Here is a 20,457-nt window from a genome sequence, read left to right as displayed (position 1 = left end):
GATTCTGTTACCTGATGACACTTTTTTTGAGTATCCAACATGCACTAGCATTCTCAAATGAAGCGTCATCAGACAGGAAGTAGAAAAACAATCCAATAGCAGTTAGATAGTATAGTTAGGCAACACTAGGGAATTTTGAATGCAAGTATATCAGAACATTTACTTTTGCCTTTGGACCACCACTTTAACCGTTTTCACAACCTGGCGATTTTTCCTTTTTCTTTTTTCCTCCCTTTTTTCCAAGAACCATAACTTTTTTTATTTTTCCATCAATATAGCCACATGAGGTTTTGTTTTTTGCTTAACGAGTTTTACTTTTCAATGACACCATTCACGCATGTGATTGGTTGCAATTAGACATGCCCCCACCCTAAGTGTCAGCGTGTCAGCTGACTGCAACCAATCACAGGCGCCAGGATGGCCGGTGGGCGAGTAAAGCAGTGAAATGTCTGTGGGTGAGTATTGTGGTACAGAAATAAATTAATAAATAAAACAATTGGTGTATGGTCTCCGTATTCTGATACCCAGCACAGATAAAGCCCACAGCTACAGCCCCCAGCTGTTGGGTTCTATATTGGTTGTGCATCAAAATAAAGCCGGAGTCACACACTCGTGCAAGCTTCTCATCGCATCACCTGGCAGCCGCACATTCTTCTGACAGGAGCGTGCAGCTGCATAGATATAGATGCAGATGCATGCTCCTGTCAGGAGAGTGTGCGGCTGCCAGGTAATGCAATCCGAGACTCGCGTAAGTGTGACTCCAGCCTTACGGTGCACTCACATGAGCCGTATGACTCGCACGAGTATCGGATCACATCACCCAGCAGCTGCACACTCTCCTGACTGGAGTGTGCATCTGCATGTAGTTTTTGTGAGCGCACCGTAAGACTGGAGTCACACTTGTGACTCGCATCACCCAGCACGGCCTGACAATCTCCAGACACGAGCGTGTAGCTGCATAGAACTACATGCAGCCGGCCCGCTACTGTCAGGAGAGTGTGTGCGTCCGTGCTGGGTGATGCGATGTGAGACCCGTGCAATTCCCTCGCAAGTGTGACTCCGGCTTAAGAGGAACTGCATGCGGCCTTTTTTTTTAAATTTAAATAAATCATTTATAAAATTGACGTGCGTTCCTCTCAATATTGATACCCAGCCAAGATAAAACTGACAGCTGGGGCTGTATTCTTAGCTAGGGAGGTCCAGCCTAAAAATATCACCCTCCAGCTGCACTGGAATTGTCACATCCATTAGATGTGACAATCTCGGAGCTTTACCTCGCCCTTCCTGATTATCCTTTTGCGGTGGCAATTGGGGTAATAAGGAGTTAATGGCAGCCCACAGCAGCCACTAAGTCCTGGATTAGTAATGGCAACATCTATGACACCCCATTAGTAATTAGTAAGTGACAGTAAATAAACACAGACACCGAAAAAATCCTTTATTTGGAATAAAATGCAAAAAACGCAAACTTTAACTACTTTATTAACCCCAACAAACCCCAGCAGGTCCAACATAATCCACATGAGGTCCCACGGCGATTCAGCTCTGCTACATCTGAATATCACAGCGTGGCTGCCCGCTGTGAGTGCAGACTGACTGAGCCGTGATAAGTGGTGACTGGATGCAGGGAGACGCATCACACAGGCTGGGGCGCATCTGACTACAACCAATCACAGACACCAGGCCAGCTGGTGGGAGGGGAAAGCTGTGCATATGAAATGAGCGGCACAGGGAGGCCGAAGGAGCAGCGTACAGCAGTGTGGGAGCAGTGTACAGCCAGCCGGAGCCTCAGTAAGTTATTTTCTTTATTTTTCCTTTATTTATTTTTACTTTTTCAAGATCAGGATCAAATAGCTGGAATCCTAGGCCCGGGTCCGGCACCTTTGAACCTGCGTAGATCCAGACTTTTACAGTCCTGGTCCGCCCAGCCCTACCGGAGATACCAAATATGTGTATTTTTTTTATTACTTTATTTTTAATGGATCAAAAGGAGGTGATTTGATCTTTGTGGTTTTTTCCCAGACTTTTTAAAACTTTGTTTTACACTTTTTATTTTTACTAGTCTGCTTAAGGGACTTGAAGCTTTGATCGTCTGATAGCTTGTGCTGTACAGAGCGAAGCATCAGTCTTCCTATGAATGCCAGCTCTCCGACAGCATTCACAGGAACTTCGTCATGACAGAAACAGGTGTCATCAGCTGACTCTCAGCTGTCATGAAAACTCATCGATGCCTTGCGATCATGTCAGATCAGCCATCATGCAGGGAAGCATGCGAGTTGCTGTACGAGCCCGCATCAAAGAGAAGTATACAAGCTATGATGTACCAGTATCTCATAGGTTGTGAAGGTGTTAAAGAACCACAGACACTCATGTTAAAGGGAACCTGTCACCAGTTTTTTCACTATGAAACCAAAAGTGTAACCTTCTACAGCTCCTGGGCTGCATTCTATGAAGGTGTACCTTGTGCCCTGACTCCCCTTTCCCGGACCCCGAATATAACTTAATAAAATCTGACCGTTAGGTATGCTAATGACCTGTGGGGCTCAGATTGGCGTGCTTATTTTCATCTCCTGTCCCTCCTTGTGGCCTCCTTCGCCATCCTCCTTTCATGATTGATGTGATGATGCCACCATCATCATGCACGCTGCTCGGCCAAATCTCGCGTCTCTGCAGTCATTCCCCCGGCTCGCACAGGTGCAATTTGACCTCTCATGAGCCGGTGCAATGTTTGCGCATGCGCGAGATTATGGTCGGCAATGTGCATGACGCCCCCTGCGTCATCCTCGTACCCAACCATAATCTCGCTCATGTGCAGACACCGCACCAGCTCACGGGGGAAAGTTAGTACCCTTTACTTATATATAAAGTGTATATAATGAATTTAAACATGTGATTTATGTTTTCATTTTTAAGAATCATCTTGTCAATGTGTTATTTGATTCCAGTGTTTGTGTGTGAGAATACTATGTACACATCTTTTACCATTAAGATTTGTCCATTGTTATATCTTAATTGATGATAAGGTTTTCATTCTCTGTGTCTTATTTCATTTTGTCTTGTCACTACTTTTTGTCATGTTGGAAACATTTCTTCTGATTTGTCATTTTATTTGTTTTCCATAGTGTATGTTTGCAAAAGGTCCTGTGGACCGAAATGTCACGTTTTACACTCATCTGTTGAGCCACCATTAAATAGATTTGTTCACCGCAGCATCGTGATTTGAGTGCTGGGTCTTTTTTGTTTGCATAAAAGGATTGGGACCCTACCTGAGCACCCCCAAATAAGTAAAAAGGAGTGCCGTTTTTTCCTTACTAAGTGTCAAATAGAGTGTTGTAAGGCACACCAAAGGACTCTAGAGCAGTTGAAACATTCTGTGAAGTGATGAATCATGCTTTTTATTTGGCAGTTTGATGGATGAGTCTGAATTTGGTGAATTCCATGTGTATTTAACTTTTCTGACTGCATTGTGTCAACTGTTAGGTTGGTGGAGGTGTTGAGGAGAGCCATTAGATCAAATACTTAATTAACCTCTATATGCAGAGGATTGTGAGAAGTGTGTTCAATTAAATCGATTCTCTATACATAAGCCAGGTTTTCAGATATAACTAAGATGGCCACCGATGACATCACAGACCCTACCATCAGCATGAATCCATCAGATGACGACAGACCCTCCCATCAGCATCACCATGGATTCATCCAATGATGTCTTAGACCCGTCTACGATGACGCCCACCAATCAGCTCATGGACTAACACATTGTTCAACCCACTGACCAATGAACACATCCGGATATGCCCCTTTTCAAGGTTATATCAGGGCATGCTTCAGTTTAAATAAAGGAGTCTGGGCCGAATTTGGTCGAGGAAAGATGTATATCCGACTGTGTGTCTGATCTCATTTTTCAAGCATGCACTCGATCCACACCAATTAGAATCAGGCAGTAGGCAACTTGTGGAACTTTGTAAGAGTTCACCTTAACAAATGGCGCCCAACGTGGGGCTAATAGACGAACACACCCGAAATCCGATGAAACTGGAATGGCATGATGTACTGGACACCCCAGGAATTTGATCACCTCCTAACGAGAGCACGGTACGTCTGCTGATTTTTCATAATCTGTAGACTTCCCATTATCTTGGGGGGTGGGGGGGCGGTGGCACTGATTGCTAGCTGTGCCTGTTTTTTTGGGGTATCTGTTGACGGCAGACCGGGTCTCATGGCTATTGGCCATATTAATCTCGGAAGAACCGTCACATGTTCAGTTGCCTGCTGCCTGTTGTGTGTTTGTCTTGAGGGGAGATTGACTGGCAGTTAGGAGAGCAAGTGATTTTGTGAGCATCGTCTGGAAATGTAAAGGATATTGTCTGTGGTATAGTATACGGTTGTTGCCTGTGGTACAGTTTATAGCTCTGTGAGAAAATATGTGGGACTGCTGGTGCGTGGTAACCTTGGGGACTAGCGCAGTGTAGCATGGAATGGCTGGTATGGATACAATTGGGGCATAGCGTTTAAGTTGTGTGGTGTGGCTGGTACGTGGTTGTCTTGGGGCCTAACGCTGGCCGTGAAATGGTTGGTAAGGATACCATTGGGGCTTAGCGCAAGCTTGGGTGATATAATTGTTATGAGGTGTCTTGGGGTCTACAAAAGAGCGCTGGACGTGAATCGGCTGGTACGGGCACCTTGTAGTCTGGGGTGACACCATTGGTGTCTTTGTGAATTACGGACCGTGTAGGAACTGGGCAGGGACACCGTGACTTTACTTAGTGTTCAGTTGTGAGTCATCTCCCCTTTCTTTTTGTTTGTTGGTGTTTTTTTTATCTTGGTCTGCATAGAGAAAGATTGCTTGTTTGGTGTTGTTTATCTTGAGAGATGGAGAACTTGATGAAGTTGTGTCTAGTTGTGGTCGGAAAATCCGGATGAGAGTGGACTTTGATGGGATGTGGAGACTCTAGGCCGCAATCCTGTGATAAACCATGTGCTATTCCTGGTGGCAGCCGTTTTAGGTCAGATTTTAAAATGGTGGACGAAGCACATGGTGGCCGTGGCATGCATGCTTTAAACAAAGAAAAAAAAAGTGTGTGGAGGGGATGTGTGAACACCATGTGCTGTGTAAAATGTTTGAACAATAGGCTAGGTGGACTACTACATGCTTAGACAAAAAATAAGTGTTTTTATCTATAATTAGACTAAGATTATGGATATATATGTGTGTTTGTTTGTGTGTGTATCTATAAAAGTACAGAAAATAAGAGAGAAAAAGTTTTAGCAGATGTGAGGTCAGTTTTCCTTTCTGCCACATGCTCCTACAGATGCAAAATGGTGGACAAAGTACACGGTGGCCGAGGCATAGTTGAGACAAAGACAGAGAGTGAGAATGTGTAAGGTAACCAGAACAACAGGTTTTTTGATTTTCTGAACAATGGATTGGATGGAGTGCTACATAATTGGACAGAAAAAAAAGAGTGTTTTTAACTGTAGTTGGACCAGGACTGTGGATATGTGTGTATATGTGTATGTATGGATATATAAAATATATATATATATATATACACACATATATATATATATATATATATACACACATATATATATATATATATATATATATATAGGTGTGTGTGTGTGTGTGTGTGTGTGTGTATGTATAATGTACAGAATAAATGCAGGAAGGATAATTGTTTAAACTTGTTGAAGTAAAATCATTTTCCCCTTCCCCCCTCTCACATGGATCAACCACCCTTACCATGTGCTATTCTGGCAGTGGCCATTTTGTTAGTAAATCTGTTGGAGCCATCTCTCTATAGCCTTCAGTGCACCCACTGAATAACATATGAAGTGTTAGTAAGGCTAGCGCCACACATCCGTGCCTCCGGTACGTGTTTGGCATTTTTTACACGTACCGGAGACACGTGCTTATGTTGACACAGTCATTTTAATATAAATAGCCTCACGTCAGTGTGTTGGCACGGAGCGTGTGTCCGTTCCGTGCCTACGTTTGACCGTGCCGAAAAAGCGCTGACATGTCCGTTTTCCCTCGGCATAACGTCCTCACGGATCCATTAAATCCTATGGGTCCGTGTTTACACGTACGTGATACGGATGGCCTCCGTATGCTATCCGTGTGGTCCGTGTCCGTGTTTTAAATTTGAAGATTGTTACAATTTCAAATACTTTCAGGTGGCGTAGCTAACATATTTTTTTTGCACAAAACTTACTTTGCATTTGCAGAAGGAGTGAGCAAGCAAGCAGTTGTATTTCTGTGTAGTGAAAGACCTATTTTGAGCACAATTTCTGCTTCCAAATATAATAATGGCTCCACGGGTGGACACGGAGAAACTGATATCAGCTGTCGAGACTCGCCCACCATTATGGGATACACGTGTTGATGGTTACCATGACAGACTGACAGTTGACCGCCATTGGCTTCAAGTTGCTGAGGAAGTGTACCCCAATAATGCATGGGATAGATGTTCGCCTTCAAAGCGTGCTAAATATGGTAAGTTTTTATATTATTTTTATCTTTGTTTTTTTTTAATATAAATTTTTTTGTAATAATTTAAAACTGTGAATGTTTTGTTATTGTAATGTTGTTTTTAATTAAAATTAACTTTATGAAGAATTGTTATATGTATTAATCTATTTATTGAGTTAATGTTAAATTTAAAAAAAGGTTACCTAACATTTCCAAAGTACAATAATTCAAAGTAAACTTTAATTTGTAATATGATAATTAATTAACTTCATGAAGAATTAATAAACAGATAAAACTGTCATGTGAATTTCAATTCCATGTTTTATGAGTCTAATTTTTGTTTACCAATTTCGAATCATGTTTTTTTTTTTTTTTTGATAATAACATTTCAATATCATGACCTAAAATAATAAAATAATATTTCTCATTTTTTTTCCATAAATTATATTGTTACTAAAAAAACATACCTTTTTAATATCTATATCACAATTACTTAAAACTTATTTTCAGAGAAATATTATTTTGTTATGTGTGAATGTATCAAAATGTTTTTAAGTGAACAATATATAAAATATTTAATTTTCCTCTAATGTATTTGTCCACCTTTTATTTTTTTAAATTGTATATTACATTTAGCAAACATTATTATCATTAATGTGTGCAGAATTATGCTGAATGTTGCAAGTGACATATTTTGTTATATTCAACAGTTGACTTGGTCAAAAGACGTTGGCGTTCAGCACGTGATCAGTACCGAAGGAAGTACAACCCTATACCATCCTCATCCAGCCAAGGCCGCAAACGCAGATATGTTTATTATGAACAAATAAGCTTCCTAGCACCCATCTTAGAAGTAACACAGTAAGTATTTTTATTTAAAATGTTTTTTTTTTCCAAACAATAATTTTTCATAATAATACCTTTTTTTTCAGAAGTTATTTTTAAAAATATAAATGTTAAGATTGTAATATGTTATCTAATTGAATATAGAACAGAGGATAATCTCGACGATTCTGATGAACAACCAACAGCTGGTCCCTCTGCTACAGCCACCTCAGCATCAGAACAAGAACCTGGCAGAGAAGACAGTGAAAATCAAGAGATTCAACAAGATGCAGCAGCAGCAACTGAATCACATGAGGGTGGGACAGAGAGTGCACAAACCAACACCCAAGGCTCATCAACACAACAAACAACAACACCAGCAACACAATCAACACAAACAAATGTACTTCCACGTTTTGCACCACAACCTCTCCGTGCAAGAAGAATCCGCAGACCTGAGGAAATGAGATCCTTACCGGAAATAATTGACACACGCATTATTCACATAATGAACACTTTAATTCCAGAAACAGATGCCGAGCGTTTTTGTCGGTCTTTATCTACTAGCTTAACCAAAATTGCATCCGATAGGCAGGAACGTGTACGTGCTGCTATGCTTACCCTACTTTCAGCTAGTCAGGCAGAACAGGAACCAGTGAGAGTTTATGAGGCCATAGAAAATTGGCGTACCATTATGCAACAACATACAGTCCCAAACACAACAGACAATCAAAATACCATTTCAACACAAACAACAATGGCAACAGTAATTGTCACTAATCCAGTATTACAACAATCTGGTCAACCTTCTATTGCTTCAAGTACGGTATTCCCAACACCAATTAGACAAGGGTATGTTGCAACCAATACTGGCGCCTTAAGCACTGTACAAAGTGCTACCTCACAGCAACCCATAAACTATATGAATTTACAACCCACTCCAAGTACTAGTTACTTTACTCAACCCACAAATATTGGTGGTTTACCTAACATGTTTCCTGGTTCAACATACCCACAATCATTCATGATGCCTCATTATCCAATCTCAACTATGTTACCTACACCACACTTACAAACAACAGTCAACTATCCTCAAGGTCAACAACATACACACACACAATACCCACTTACCCATATAGACCCACAGGTGTACTCAACAACAGGCAATGTGTTGGCCCAAACCAGCATGCAACAGACTGTTCCACACACTACTGTAGTTAGTAATAGGAATGTTGTTCAGCAAACAACTGCTTCCATTTCTGAAAATACTATTTCTGAGGCCACCCAAAACAACATACTCAGCAACACTCAGGTTACTTCCCTAGAAGATCTTGTAGACTTATGATACACATTTTTGGTAATCTTTACATTCCACAAACAAATATGATGAATGTGACCCAAAAAAAAAAAAGGGATTGCCAAAAATGTTTAAAATCAGAGTCTTCAAAAAAATAAAAAAGGCATGTGTGATTATATTTTGTGCCGGATGACATATATGTTTTATGCCATGGATATGTTTATTTTTTTATGAACACATTTGTACCCAACAAATTTGATGGGTAGATGAGTTCATATATTCTCAAAAACAAGTTTCAAATTATTATGTCTATGTAAATGTCCAACATGAGACCAACATAATTGGTTGACAATTTACCAACATTGCAAGCAATGCAAAAATTTTGACAAGTGTACTATTTTAAGTAAAGTATCTTAAAAATTTGTAAAGAAAACAAAAAAAATGTTACCTTTGTAAAAGTTTAGAGAAGATGAGCAAGTCTTTCATTTTTTATTGGGAAAATAAAAAAAAACATCATTAATTTATGGAATAATAGGCATATTATTAATAAAAAAATATGTTTTCAAAATAAAGATTCTGTTTCTTTTTTATATTTATATATAATATTGCATTTTTTCCATAGACGATTAACATTATTAAATTTGTAAGTTTAAACAAACAAAAAATCAGGATACTAACACAGAAATGTACAAACACATACATACAACATTCAGAAATCCATGTTGTTAACAGAAATGTCAGTTGGTGATTAACGCATTTTCACTTTAATACAAGTAAGCTTTTAGCTCTTAGATTGTTTAAACTAATTAAACATTTTCATCTAAGTGAAAATAAGACATTTTAACAAAAATATACCCATAACAATGTTAACAAACATCAATATTATTATTAGCATCAAAACAATTAAAGTAATCAGTAAATAATTTTCTAATTTGTAAGCCAGATGTCACGGAATTATGAGACATAGGTTCACCTGTTGGATTAACAACATGGTTTATCTGAGATTCATCATCAACATAAGTTCCTCCATCATGTATCCGACAAATTGTGAAGCACTATGGTAGCCTTGATGACAGATTTGACAGAGTTTGGCTGCAACTGAATAGTTGTGTGATAAATGCGCCATTTGTTAGCTAAAATACCAAATGCACACTCCACATAACGTCTTGCTTTAGTTAGCCGATTATTAAAGTACTGTTTCCTGTCATCAATTGATCTCCTTGGATATGGTCGCATAACATGTTTGGATAATGCAAATCCTGCATCTGCTACCATCACATATGGTGCCAACGGTCCAGATGTACCAGGTAGGGCAACTGGGGGTGGGATCAATAATGAATTTTCTTGCAGGCGTTGGGCTAATCTTGATGAACGGAAAATACGGGCATCTGAGGCACTACCATAGGCCCCAATGTCAGCATAAATAAAACGGTATTCTGTGTCAACCAATGCCAAAATAACAACCGAAAAAAACTTATGAAAATTGAAATAACGTGAACCAGAGTTTGGTGGTTTTTTAACCCTGAAATGCTTGCCATCCAAAGCTCCTATGCAGTTAGGAAAGTCCACAGAGTCCTTGAAGCCCTTAGAGATTTTCAACCAATCTTCTCTGTTTGGCTGAGGCATCATTTGGTCTTTTAAATGTTGCCATATCATGTCGCATGTGTGACGTACTATAACGGCAATGGTTGATCTCCCCAACAAAAAATCAAAATGTAAAGCACTAAAAGATTGACCAGTCGCCAAGAATCTATGAACACAAGACAAACAATGATTTTCAATTAGCAATATGTTTTTTTAAAGAAAAGCAAACAAAACAAAACCCAAACATTGATTAAAAACTGAGATTAGATCAAGAAATATCAATTACACATTTCAATGTGAAACATAACACATTTAAAAAAGAATAAAAAAAAAAATAATACCTGAGAGTCACCAAAAATCTCTCCTCAGGGGAAATGGAAAGCCGCATCCAAGTGTCCTGATGTTGCAAATGAGGTTGTAAAATATTTAGTAAGTAATCAAAACTCTCAACTGACAAACGGCAGTATGAAAAAAACATCTGGGAAATTCCGTAACTCAAAAAATAAAGTATGGAAATGACCATGCATAGGCCGCATCATGATTAGTGGATGCACCCACAATCTGTTTCTTCTTACATTATCATATTGCAACATATGCCGTCTAACGCCAAAACGACGAGATATAATCCAACATAAAAACACTAAGGCCTCCGTGGATAATGGCATTGCAAAAAATTTGTCACAACACATAGGTGCTCCAAGGCAGAATACAAGCAGGAAACAGTTTATAGGTAACTTATATTTATGTCCTAATCACATACACCTATGTGTCATTTAATTCCAACTGATCACCATTATCTCAATGTGTGAAACATGTTAAACACGCACAAAAAAACTGACTGCACATGGAACACACACTGACGTATGTCACGCACAGGAAAACGCACACACGTACACACGTATGACACACGATATGCATACGGACACTACACGGAGGGGAAAAACGGACAGAAAATACGGAACACGGACACAAAAAACGGACTACAGCACACGTACGTTTTTTACACGTGAGTGTGGCAGAAGCCTCAGGGAAACTGCGGATCAGTCATAAAGAAAGTGTCAGATTAGTAGGAAATTGCATTTAATGAGTATTTGCAGTGTGAGTCTTAGGGATCAATATGTTAGAGTCCATTACAATATTGAAAATGATAGATTAAGAAAGCATTAAGATAAAAATTCATAAATAACGTACCTTTGCGGTAGATGTCATGATAAAAAAGTAAATAAATAGATATTCCAGTTATGGATGGGTTTGAATAAATCCTGAGAATTGCATGTTTTAAAAAAATAAATCCAAGGGAAGAGATGGATTTTAACGTGTGTCTTGCAGAGAAAAAAAAAAAAATACCCGTTTGCTTGTGGTTTCGGGAGGAGGAGGAAAATACAGGTTTTCCACTAAAGTGTCAGCTTACAAGGGGGGATGGTCCTATCTATTGTTTTGTTATCAAAAGGCCAAAAGAGGGAACAGGAAAAAAAAGGGGTTTTCCACATTTAATTCATTGTAAATTGTATTGGAAAACGTAATTGAAACTAGTTTTTTATTTTGATAATTTTATCCCAAAGGAATAAAAATTAACTGTGGACATGTTTAGATTTATTGATAGATATTCAAGCATACAAGTCTGTTAGTTAGATAATTTTCTAAGGTAAATCAGAATTTTATGGTGGTTTGTTTGGAAAATTATTTTTTTTCATATCTGTTCCCACATGGCCAGTTTATTTGTTTTAGGTTCTTTTATCCCTTCAAGTTATAGTACAGTATCACAGAGATGCTGATAATCTCCTCAATTTTGCAAATATGAACGCCTCTATATCCAGAGGTTGTATTACGTTATTATTATTGTTAATAATAATAATAATAATAATAATAATAATAATCTTTATTAATAATATATTTATTAATAATTACAATAATTTGGTTTCAGGTATGTGGATGATTTATGGAATTCTGTGTTTGATATTTAATGTCTTGAATCATCTGTTTTCTTTTTATAGAAAGAAAGATTGCAATGCAGGTTTCTGTGGTCCAAGCAAAGGTTAAAAAGCCATTGAAAGAGTTTTCCATTATTAAGTTACAGATAAAAACAATACTTATGGTGTTCCTGGTTATATACACTCTACACAATGTGACTTTTATGCCCCAAATGTAGAGCTCCGGTGTCACACACTTTTTGAATCTAATTATGCTTTGGATAATGGATTCAAAAAGGGGGTAAAAGATGATATGAAAAGTCACACCTATTTTTTATGTTTTTAATTTGTTCATCGATTGAGTTTTTCTATTAAGTTTTCTTTATATTTTTATCTGTAAGGAGGATACAGCAGATATACATATATCTCATGATTGTTCTGATGTAACAAGAATTGTCAGGTTTTGAACATGTCTCTGATGAGCCCATTGCTAATGTAGATTTTGAGGTTTTCCGTAGATGGATCCAGATACCAAGATGCTGGTTGATTCTACACTGGATATGCTGAGGTTACCCAACATGAGGTAATAAAAATCAAACCACTCGCTCCTCTCCTATCGGAATAGGAGTACGAGATGAAGATTTGCAATCGCTGTGGTTCGTAGAGCGGAAAGGGGTAAGATAGTCAAATGTGGATATAGTCAGCATATCTTTTCTAGTGTAGGACTGGGACATTACCTATGCCTCTGTGAACTGTGTGTGGTGTGCGGGATGGGATCAGTGTGTAAGTTTGAACAGCTATTATTGTTTGTTGTGTCTTTCCCTGTGTATGGAAGATGATCGAGAAAGGAGTAGAAATGTCAGTCCCCACTTTCCTAGCTCAGGAGGTTAGTTATTCTGTAGATATAGAACAGCTAGGCCCCCTCAGTCTTTCACAGTCCCCAGCTAGGCAGTTAGAGTAGGGCGAGTACATTAGACTGTCTGATCAACAGTCTTAACTAAGGGAAGCAAAGGCTTGGTATTGCTCGTATAGCGGACAGCAACAAGAAAAGAGTTGCAGTTAAGGCATTAGAGCTGATATGTAAGAGGACCACGTTAGGGTCAGAAGGTTAATAAAGTATTTAGGGGGGACTGTTGAGGAGAGCCATTAGATCAAATACTTAATTAATCTCTGTATGCAGAGGATTGTGAGAAGTGTTTTCAATTAAATCGATTCTCTATACATAAGCCAGGTTTTCAGATATAACTAAGATGGCCACCGATGACATCACAGACCCTACCATCAGCATGAATCCACCAGATGACGACAGACCCTCCCATCAGCATCATCACGGATCCATCCAATGATGTCATAGACCCGCCTACGATGACGCCCATCAATCAGCTCATGGACTAACACATTGTTCAACCCACTGACCAATGAACACATCTGGACATGCCCCTTTCCAAGGTTATATCAGGGCATGTTTCAGTTTAAATAAAGGAGTCTGGGCCAAATTTGGTCAAGGAAAGGTGTATATCCGACTGTGTGTCTGATCTCATTTTTCAAGCATGCACTCTATCCACACCAATTAGAATCAGGCAGTAGGCAACTTGTGGAACTCTGTAAGAGTTCGCCTTAACAGAGGTGGTATAATGCTGTGGGAATGTTTTTCATGAATTCACTAATGCTTATAGTTCTGATGAAGGAGAATAATACTTCAGCAAAAAAAGACATTTTGGACAAACGTATGTAAGCTTTCGAGCAGGGCCTTCATTCCTACTGTAGCTGTTGAATTATGTACTATTTTGTTTTGTATTTGTCTACACAACCCCCCACCGGATTGTAAAGTGCTGCGGAATATGTTGGCGCTATATAAATAAACGTTATTATTATTATTATTATTAGTGTCTAACTTTGTGGGAAACACTTGGAGAAGGACCTCTTCTGCATCAGCATGACTCTGCGCGAGTGCACAAAGAAAGGTCCATAAACGTATGGGAAGGTGAGTTTTATGTGCAAGAACTTGACTGTCCAGGACAGAGGCCTGAACTCAACTTTACTGACCATCCTTGGGATTACCTAGAATGGGGATTGTTAGCTAGGCCCTCTTGTCCAACATCTCTGATCCCACAAATGCTCTTCTGGATAAATGACAAGAGTTTTCACAGATATCCTCCAAAATGTTGTAGAAGCACTTCACAGAAGAATGGAAGCTGTTCAAGCTACAAAGGGAGGACCAACTTCATATTAAAGCTTATTGCTGTAGAAAGAGATGAAAGCTCCGGTACGTTTAATGTGTAGATTTACCCAGTGGCATGTACACATTAACACAAATGCAGATATATACACTGTATTTATTTTTATATACTGTATATGTGAGTGTGCAGCTCCAACGCAGAACGGGGTGCTCGGATCCGGGGTGGTTGTGGCTCGAGGGGTTTGGACCCGGGCTCAGCTAACACTCCGATCCTTGAAAGGGGGATATTTACAGGGGAGAAGTTCATGATGCCACCTGCAGGTTGCGGTAATGGGAATACCGCTGCTGCTGGAAGGAGTACCGGGGCATATGGTGTGGAGCAGCAAGATGTCAGTCCCTCCGCAGGTAGAGAAGGCCCTGGACTCAGGGTGTTTAGTGGTTATGTGAGAACAGGCTGCAGGGATCAGGGAACTCACTGAGGTAGTCGTGGTGCTGGATGAGGTTTATAAAGTAGACGCACACACTGTGCTAAACCAAAGTCTCTGTGTACCGCTGCCACTGCGGAAAGCTGTCCAGGTATCCGATCCCACTGGTGTCACTTGGTAGTCCGGAGCCTGCATCCGTGCACAATTTAGTTGTTTGTTTGTGGCCCCTTGGCTTGAAGCTGTTAGGGCCCCGCTCACTATGTGTAGTGTAGCTGTCCTCTTGATGGCTGGCACTTGGGACTTCAGTGGGCTGGTTTTGGCTAGAAAACCCTGTCCCCCGCATTGTGCTGATGCCTTCAATCTCTGAGCTCTGGGAAGGTCCCTGAAGGTCCCCTTCCTCTGCAGGTTAATTTCCAGGAATTTGAATTGGCTCTTGACCTAGGGTCCTGTACCCCGTCATGCTCGGTACTGGTCCGGTTATTGGGCTTTCTGGTGCAAACAGTCCCCCAAGACTACATCCGTCACACCCCTGCCCAACGTCCCTGCAACCACTCCCCGACTCCTCTGGTCCCGGACCACCGTCTGCGACCCAACCTTGGTCTCGCTTCCCGGGAGCTACTACTCCCAGCTCCTCACTCTTTGAAGGCTCTCACTGAACTGCTCGCTTCCTCCCTCCCACTTGTCTACCTGACCCCTAGGTGGGTGGCCCTGTTCCAGCTAGACCAACCCATTGGTGTGTCTGACAGGTCATGATGTGAGGTGTTGTTGGGATTTGTGGTGCTGATGGAGGTGACACCGATTGTTGGAAACCTGGAACTGGGGGGGGGTAGGTCCTGCACCCTAGGGAAAGGAAGCAGTTCCCTGTAGCACCCTAATATAGTCAGGGGCGCTACATGAGCATTTTGTACACACTGTATACACAAAGAAATAAGTTGTATGTTTGACAGCAAACTCCACAAAGATGTTGACACCCTGTGACCATCACAGGACAGTGGTGAGGCATGTTATATCATCAGCTACAGAGCAGTGGGGGAGGGAGCAGGAAGGTGCAGCTGTGAGGCACAAATAGGAGGATAGAAGAGGGTAGTGGGGCTAGAGACATCATTCAGGGAGCTCCAGTACTCACTTCAGATCGCATTATGCTCCTCTGGAGCCTCCCCCTCCTGCAAGTGCTGACTACAGAGCAATGGCGGTGCAGAAGAGAGGGACACCATCTCCTTAGTAGTTTCTTATATTTCTGCAGCACTCACTACACACACCTGAGACTCCACAGCAGGTCCATGCTGGATTTTTGGGCCTTACTGCTCTGAGGCTCTGGAGCAGTGAGTGCAATGCAGGGGATGACTGTGCTGAGGATGAGGCAATGATCAACTTTTCTCCCCTCTTCTGATGGATGGGGAGGGGCGGAACTTAAATTGAATATGTGCTGTATACTGGAGGAGAGACTGTCAAAGTCAGAGGCCCAGCGGAGAATTCACTGATTTCAAGGTGGGCTAGAGAACAGTCAAACTGTTCTCTTTAATAGCAGCAGACAATCGCCCTGCAACTGCAGGAAGCCGGCAGCTGGGTGATCACTGTGATGCTATTAAGAGAATAAACATGCACTACTCTCCCCACCCATAAGCCCGTCCACCTGTCAGCACTGGCTTCAGTGGAAAAATGTGGATGGGTTTATGGGCGTGGGGAGCAGTAATGCATTTTCTTAAGCAGCAGGCACATGTGTTAGCCACAGAGCCGGCTGCTGCCTCCTGTGACGCTGAGCCGCTGCAATATGCAGTCCAGGGACCAGACGAGTCTCAGTGCTGCAATACATTTCAGCTGGATGTGTGCACTCAGTCGCACATCCAGCTGAAGCAAGTGCTCAGGTCCTTGGGCCCCCTGAACCCCTCGGCTGGTCGCGACCCTTGCAACCGCGATTGTTCCACCCCTAGATTTAGCTACATTTTTGCTCATTTAGCATATATAGTATATACTCTTGATTTGGTCTGTGCTTATTTACTAAAGTTACCACATATATTACTATGAATTTGGCAACAAGTGAAAGCATGCGAATGTGAATGTATGTAGTGTAGGGAAAAGATACGAGTGTGCAATGAAACTGATCACTTGTGCTACTAGTACTTCCAGCAGGCAACACACAGTTTTACCTCCAATGTCGGAGAAGCAAACCATCCATAATTTCAAGAATAATCAATAAATAATGGGTGTTATTTTGCCATTATTAGTATTCAACAGTATGCAATGTGCTTGCACCTACAGTGCCTTGCGAAAGTATTCGGCCTCTTTGAAGTTTTCAACCTTTTCCCACATTTCTGGCTTCAAACATAAAGATAAAAATGTTAATGTTATGGTGAAGAATCAACAACAAGTGGGACAAAATTGTGAAGTTAAACAAAATTTATTGCTTGTTTTAAACTTTTATAAAAAAATAAATAACTGAAAATTAGGGAGCGCAATATTATTCGGCCCCTTTAAGTTAATACTTTGTAGCGCCACCTTTTGCTGTGTTTACAGCTGCAAGTCGCTTGGGGTATGTCAATATCACTTTTGCACATTGAGAGACTGAAATTCTTGCCCATTCTTCCTTTGAAAACAGCTCAAGCTGCATGAGGTTGGATGGAGAGCGTTTGTGAACAGCAGTTTTCAGCTCTTTCCACGGATTCTCAATTTGATTCAGGTCTGGACTTTGACTTGGCCATTCTAACACCTGGATACGTTTATTTGTGAACCATTCCATTGTAGATTTTGCTTTATGTTTTTGATCATTGTCTTGTTGAAAGACAAATTTCCGTCCCAGTCTCAGGTCTTTTGCAGACTCCAACAGGTCTTCTTCAAGAATGGTCCTGTATTTGGCTCCATCCATCTTCCCATCAATTTTAACCATCTTCCAAGTCCCTGCTGAAGAAAAGCAGGCTGAAACCATGATGCTGCCACCACCATGTTTGACAGTGGGGATGGTGTGTTCAGGGTGATGAGCTGTGTTGCTTTTATGCCAAGATTACACACAGGTGGCTTATATTTATCATCATCAGTCATTTAAGACAACACTGGGTCATTCAGAGATCCTCAATGAACTTCTGGAGTGAGTTTGCTGCACTGAAAGTAAAGGGGCCCAATAATATTGCATGCCCCAATTTTCAGTTTCTTATTTTTTACAAAAGTTTAAAATAAGCAATAAATTTCATTTAACTTCACAATTGTGTCCCACTTGTTGTTGATTCTTCCCCATAACATTACATTTTTTATCTTTATGTTTGAACCCTGAAATGTGGGAAAAGGTTGAAAAATTCAAGTGTCATAAAGTTCAGTCAGTCAATTCCAACTTCCAGCCAAAGGACTCCGCAATCAGCATATGCGATGATGTCATAACATTGTGCAGAGTCCCTCACTTTGCACAGACCCTAGTAGCATGCTGGGGAAATGAGGGGAGGTGAGTAGACTTTTTTTTAAAATGTCTGTACTTATTGGGGAAAGCAGGGTTATCCAATGCACTTAACTTGATATGTATAGTGCAGTGTAGAGAGTTTAAAGGAAAAGAAAAAATAATTCTCAAAAACTATTGCAAAAAATTGCATTTGTGATTTTAATCTTAGAGTACATTCACACTGCATCTTATTACATCATTTTTTGAGCAGGTTCACAAAGAAATTAGGGAAAAAGGGCTAATAAAGCAATAAAAAGTATGGTCCTATTAATATTTATGGAAACACAACTTGTTTATATGTTCAAATTTTTTAATATCTTTTAAATGCTTCATTCTTTTCAAATATGCCAGGCATTTAAAAGAAGTAAAGTGTACATTCTTCTGCCAACTAGGAAGACACTCAATACTTTACAACAGAAATTAATAAGAAGGCTAAAAAGGCACCCACAACATGCCTGAGCTTTTAAAGGGAACCTGACAGCAGATACAGTAAAGACCAAATGTTTTGCATTTTTTTTAAACTGTGATTACTACTGTCTGATTGTTGTGATGCCAATTTCCAGGTGATTTTAGTAAACTGGAAGGAAATGGTTGTCAGTTCTAAGGATGAAAATTGTATTTCACATTGTTGTATCCGTTAATTGTTAGTTTTCTAAATTTGTGGGGCCAATTGTTTTGCTTATTTTGTTGTGGGTAGTCTAATTTTGTCTAATTTTTTTTTTTTGTGTGGTTTTGGGATAAAACATGGCAAAGACAAACTTATTAACATATGCCAGGAAGCTTATTATTCTGAGAGTGAAGTCAGGCAAAAGCTAAAAAGAGGTAGCTATGGAATTCAAATGTTCTCAGAGTCAAGTGTCACTCAGAATAAAGAAAAAAAACAGGTTATGGAATAGCTGAGAAGCCCAGAAGGGAACGACCAAGGAAAACTTCCTCCAAAGTTTGTCACATTATTAAGAAAAAGTTTGTATGTGATGTCCATAAAAGTGCTGTAGAGATTTTGCACAAAATGAACGAAGAATATGGGGTCAACGTGAGTCACCAAACTATGGTGTGATAGCTATGGTGTCGGAGTCGGCGCCGGATAAAGTGCTATGTGCAGGTGCCGACTCCGACGCCATCTTCAATACTTAGAAATGATATTGTTCAGGCGCTGGAACTAACATCTATGATGGTGACAGGGGAGGAAGGCCAGGCAGGCAGACAGGAGTGGGAATAGATAGCAAAACCCGACCCACATGTACCCACTCCTGTTTCACCTGTCAATCAAATAGCAGTGCATTGCTGGAACTTTACTTGCACATATTTCTAAAATAAAGCCTCCAATCTTAGAATAAAAGCTATGCTTACATTCAGCATCCTAGCACCAGTATAGCACCGCCTTTATTTTACATATAAAAATCCTGCTGGTAGGTTCCCTTTAAGGCAATTTCTCATGTAAAATGTTAGTAGCGTCTTTTGTTTAAAGATTTATATCATATGAGCCCATTAGAGTTGTAGTCCTCTTCCTCTCCAAAAAGGGCGTTTGCATGTTTAAATTCGCACAGGAGTATTTCATGGCCTATAAGTCTCCTTATTGGCTTGGCACTCTCCACAAGGAGTAATGTATCCCCTTATACCCAAGAGAAAATGAGTAATTCGAAAAGCGCTTTCTGCTTCAAAAATGAATGGTTTTGATCACCAGAAAAAACGCAATGTGAACATAGCCTTAGGCGGGCTTTACACGCTGCGACATCGCTAGCGATTGCTAGCAATATCGAGTGCAATAGCACCCGCCCCCGTCGTACATGCGATATCTGGTGCTTGCTGCCGTAGCGAACATTATCGCTACGGCAGCTTCACATGCACATACCTGGTCGGCGACGTCGCTGTGACCGCCGAACAATCCCTCCTTCAAGGTGGAGGTGCGTTCGGCATCACAGTGTTGTCACTAAGCGGCCGGCCAATAGAAGCGAAGGGGCGGAGACGAGCGGGACATAACATCCCACCCACCTCCTTCCCTCCGCATTGACGGTGGACGCAGGTAAGGAGATGTTCGTCGTTCCTGCGGTTTCACACACAGCGATGTGTGGTGCTGCAGGAACGACAAACAACATCGTATCTGCAGCAGTAACGACATTATGGAAATGAACGACGTGACACAGATCAGTGAGTTTTTACGCTTTTGCGCTCGTTCATCGTCGCACCTAGGATTTACACATTGCGATGTCGCTACCGGCGCTGGATGTGCGTCACTAATGACGTCACCCCGACGATATATCGGTAGCGATGTCGCAACGTGTAAAGCACGCCTTAGTCATTATTCACAAAGCTGACTTGCAGCTCATTTTTGTGCATA

This window comes from Anomaloglossus baeobatrachus, chromosome 4, assembly GCF_048569485.1.
Source record: "Anomaloglossus baeobatrachus isolate aAnoBae1 chromosome 4, aAnoBae1.hap1, whole genome shotgun sequence".
In the NCBI taxonomy this organism is placed as follows: Eukaryota; Metazoa; Chordata; class Amphibia; order Anura; family Aromobatidae; genus Anomaloglossus; species Anomaloglossus baeobatrachus.
This window is presented reverse-complemented; position numbering follows the sequence as displayed.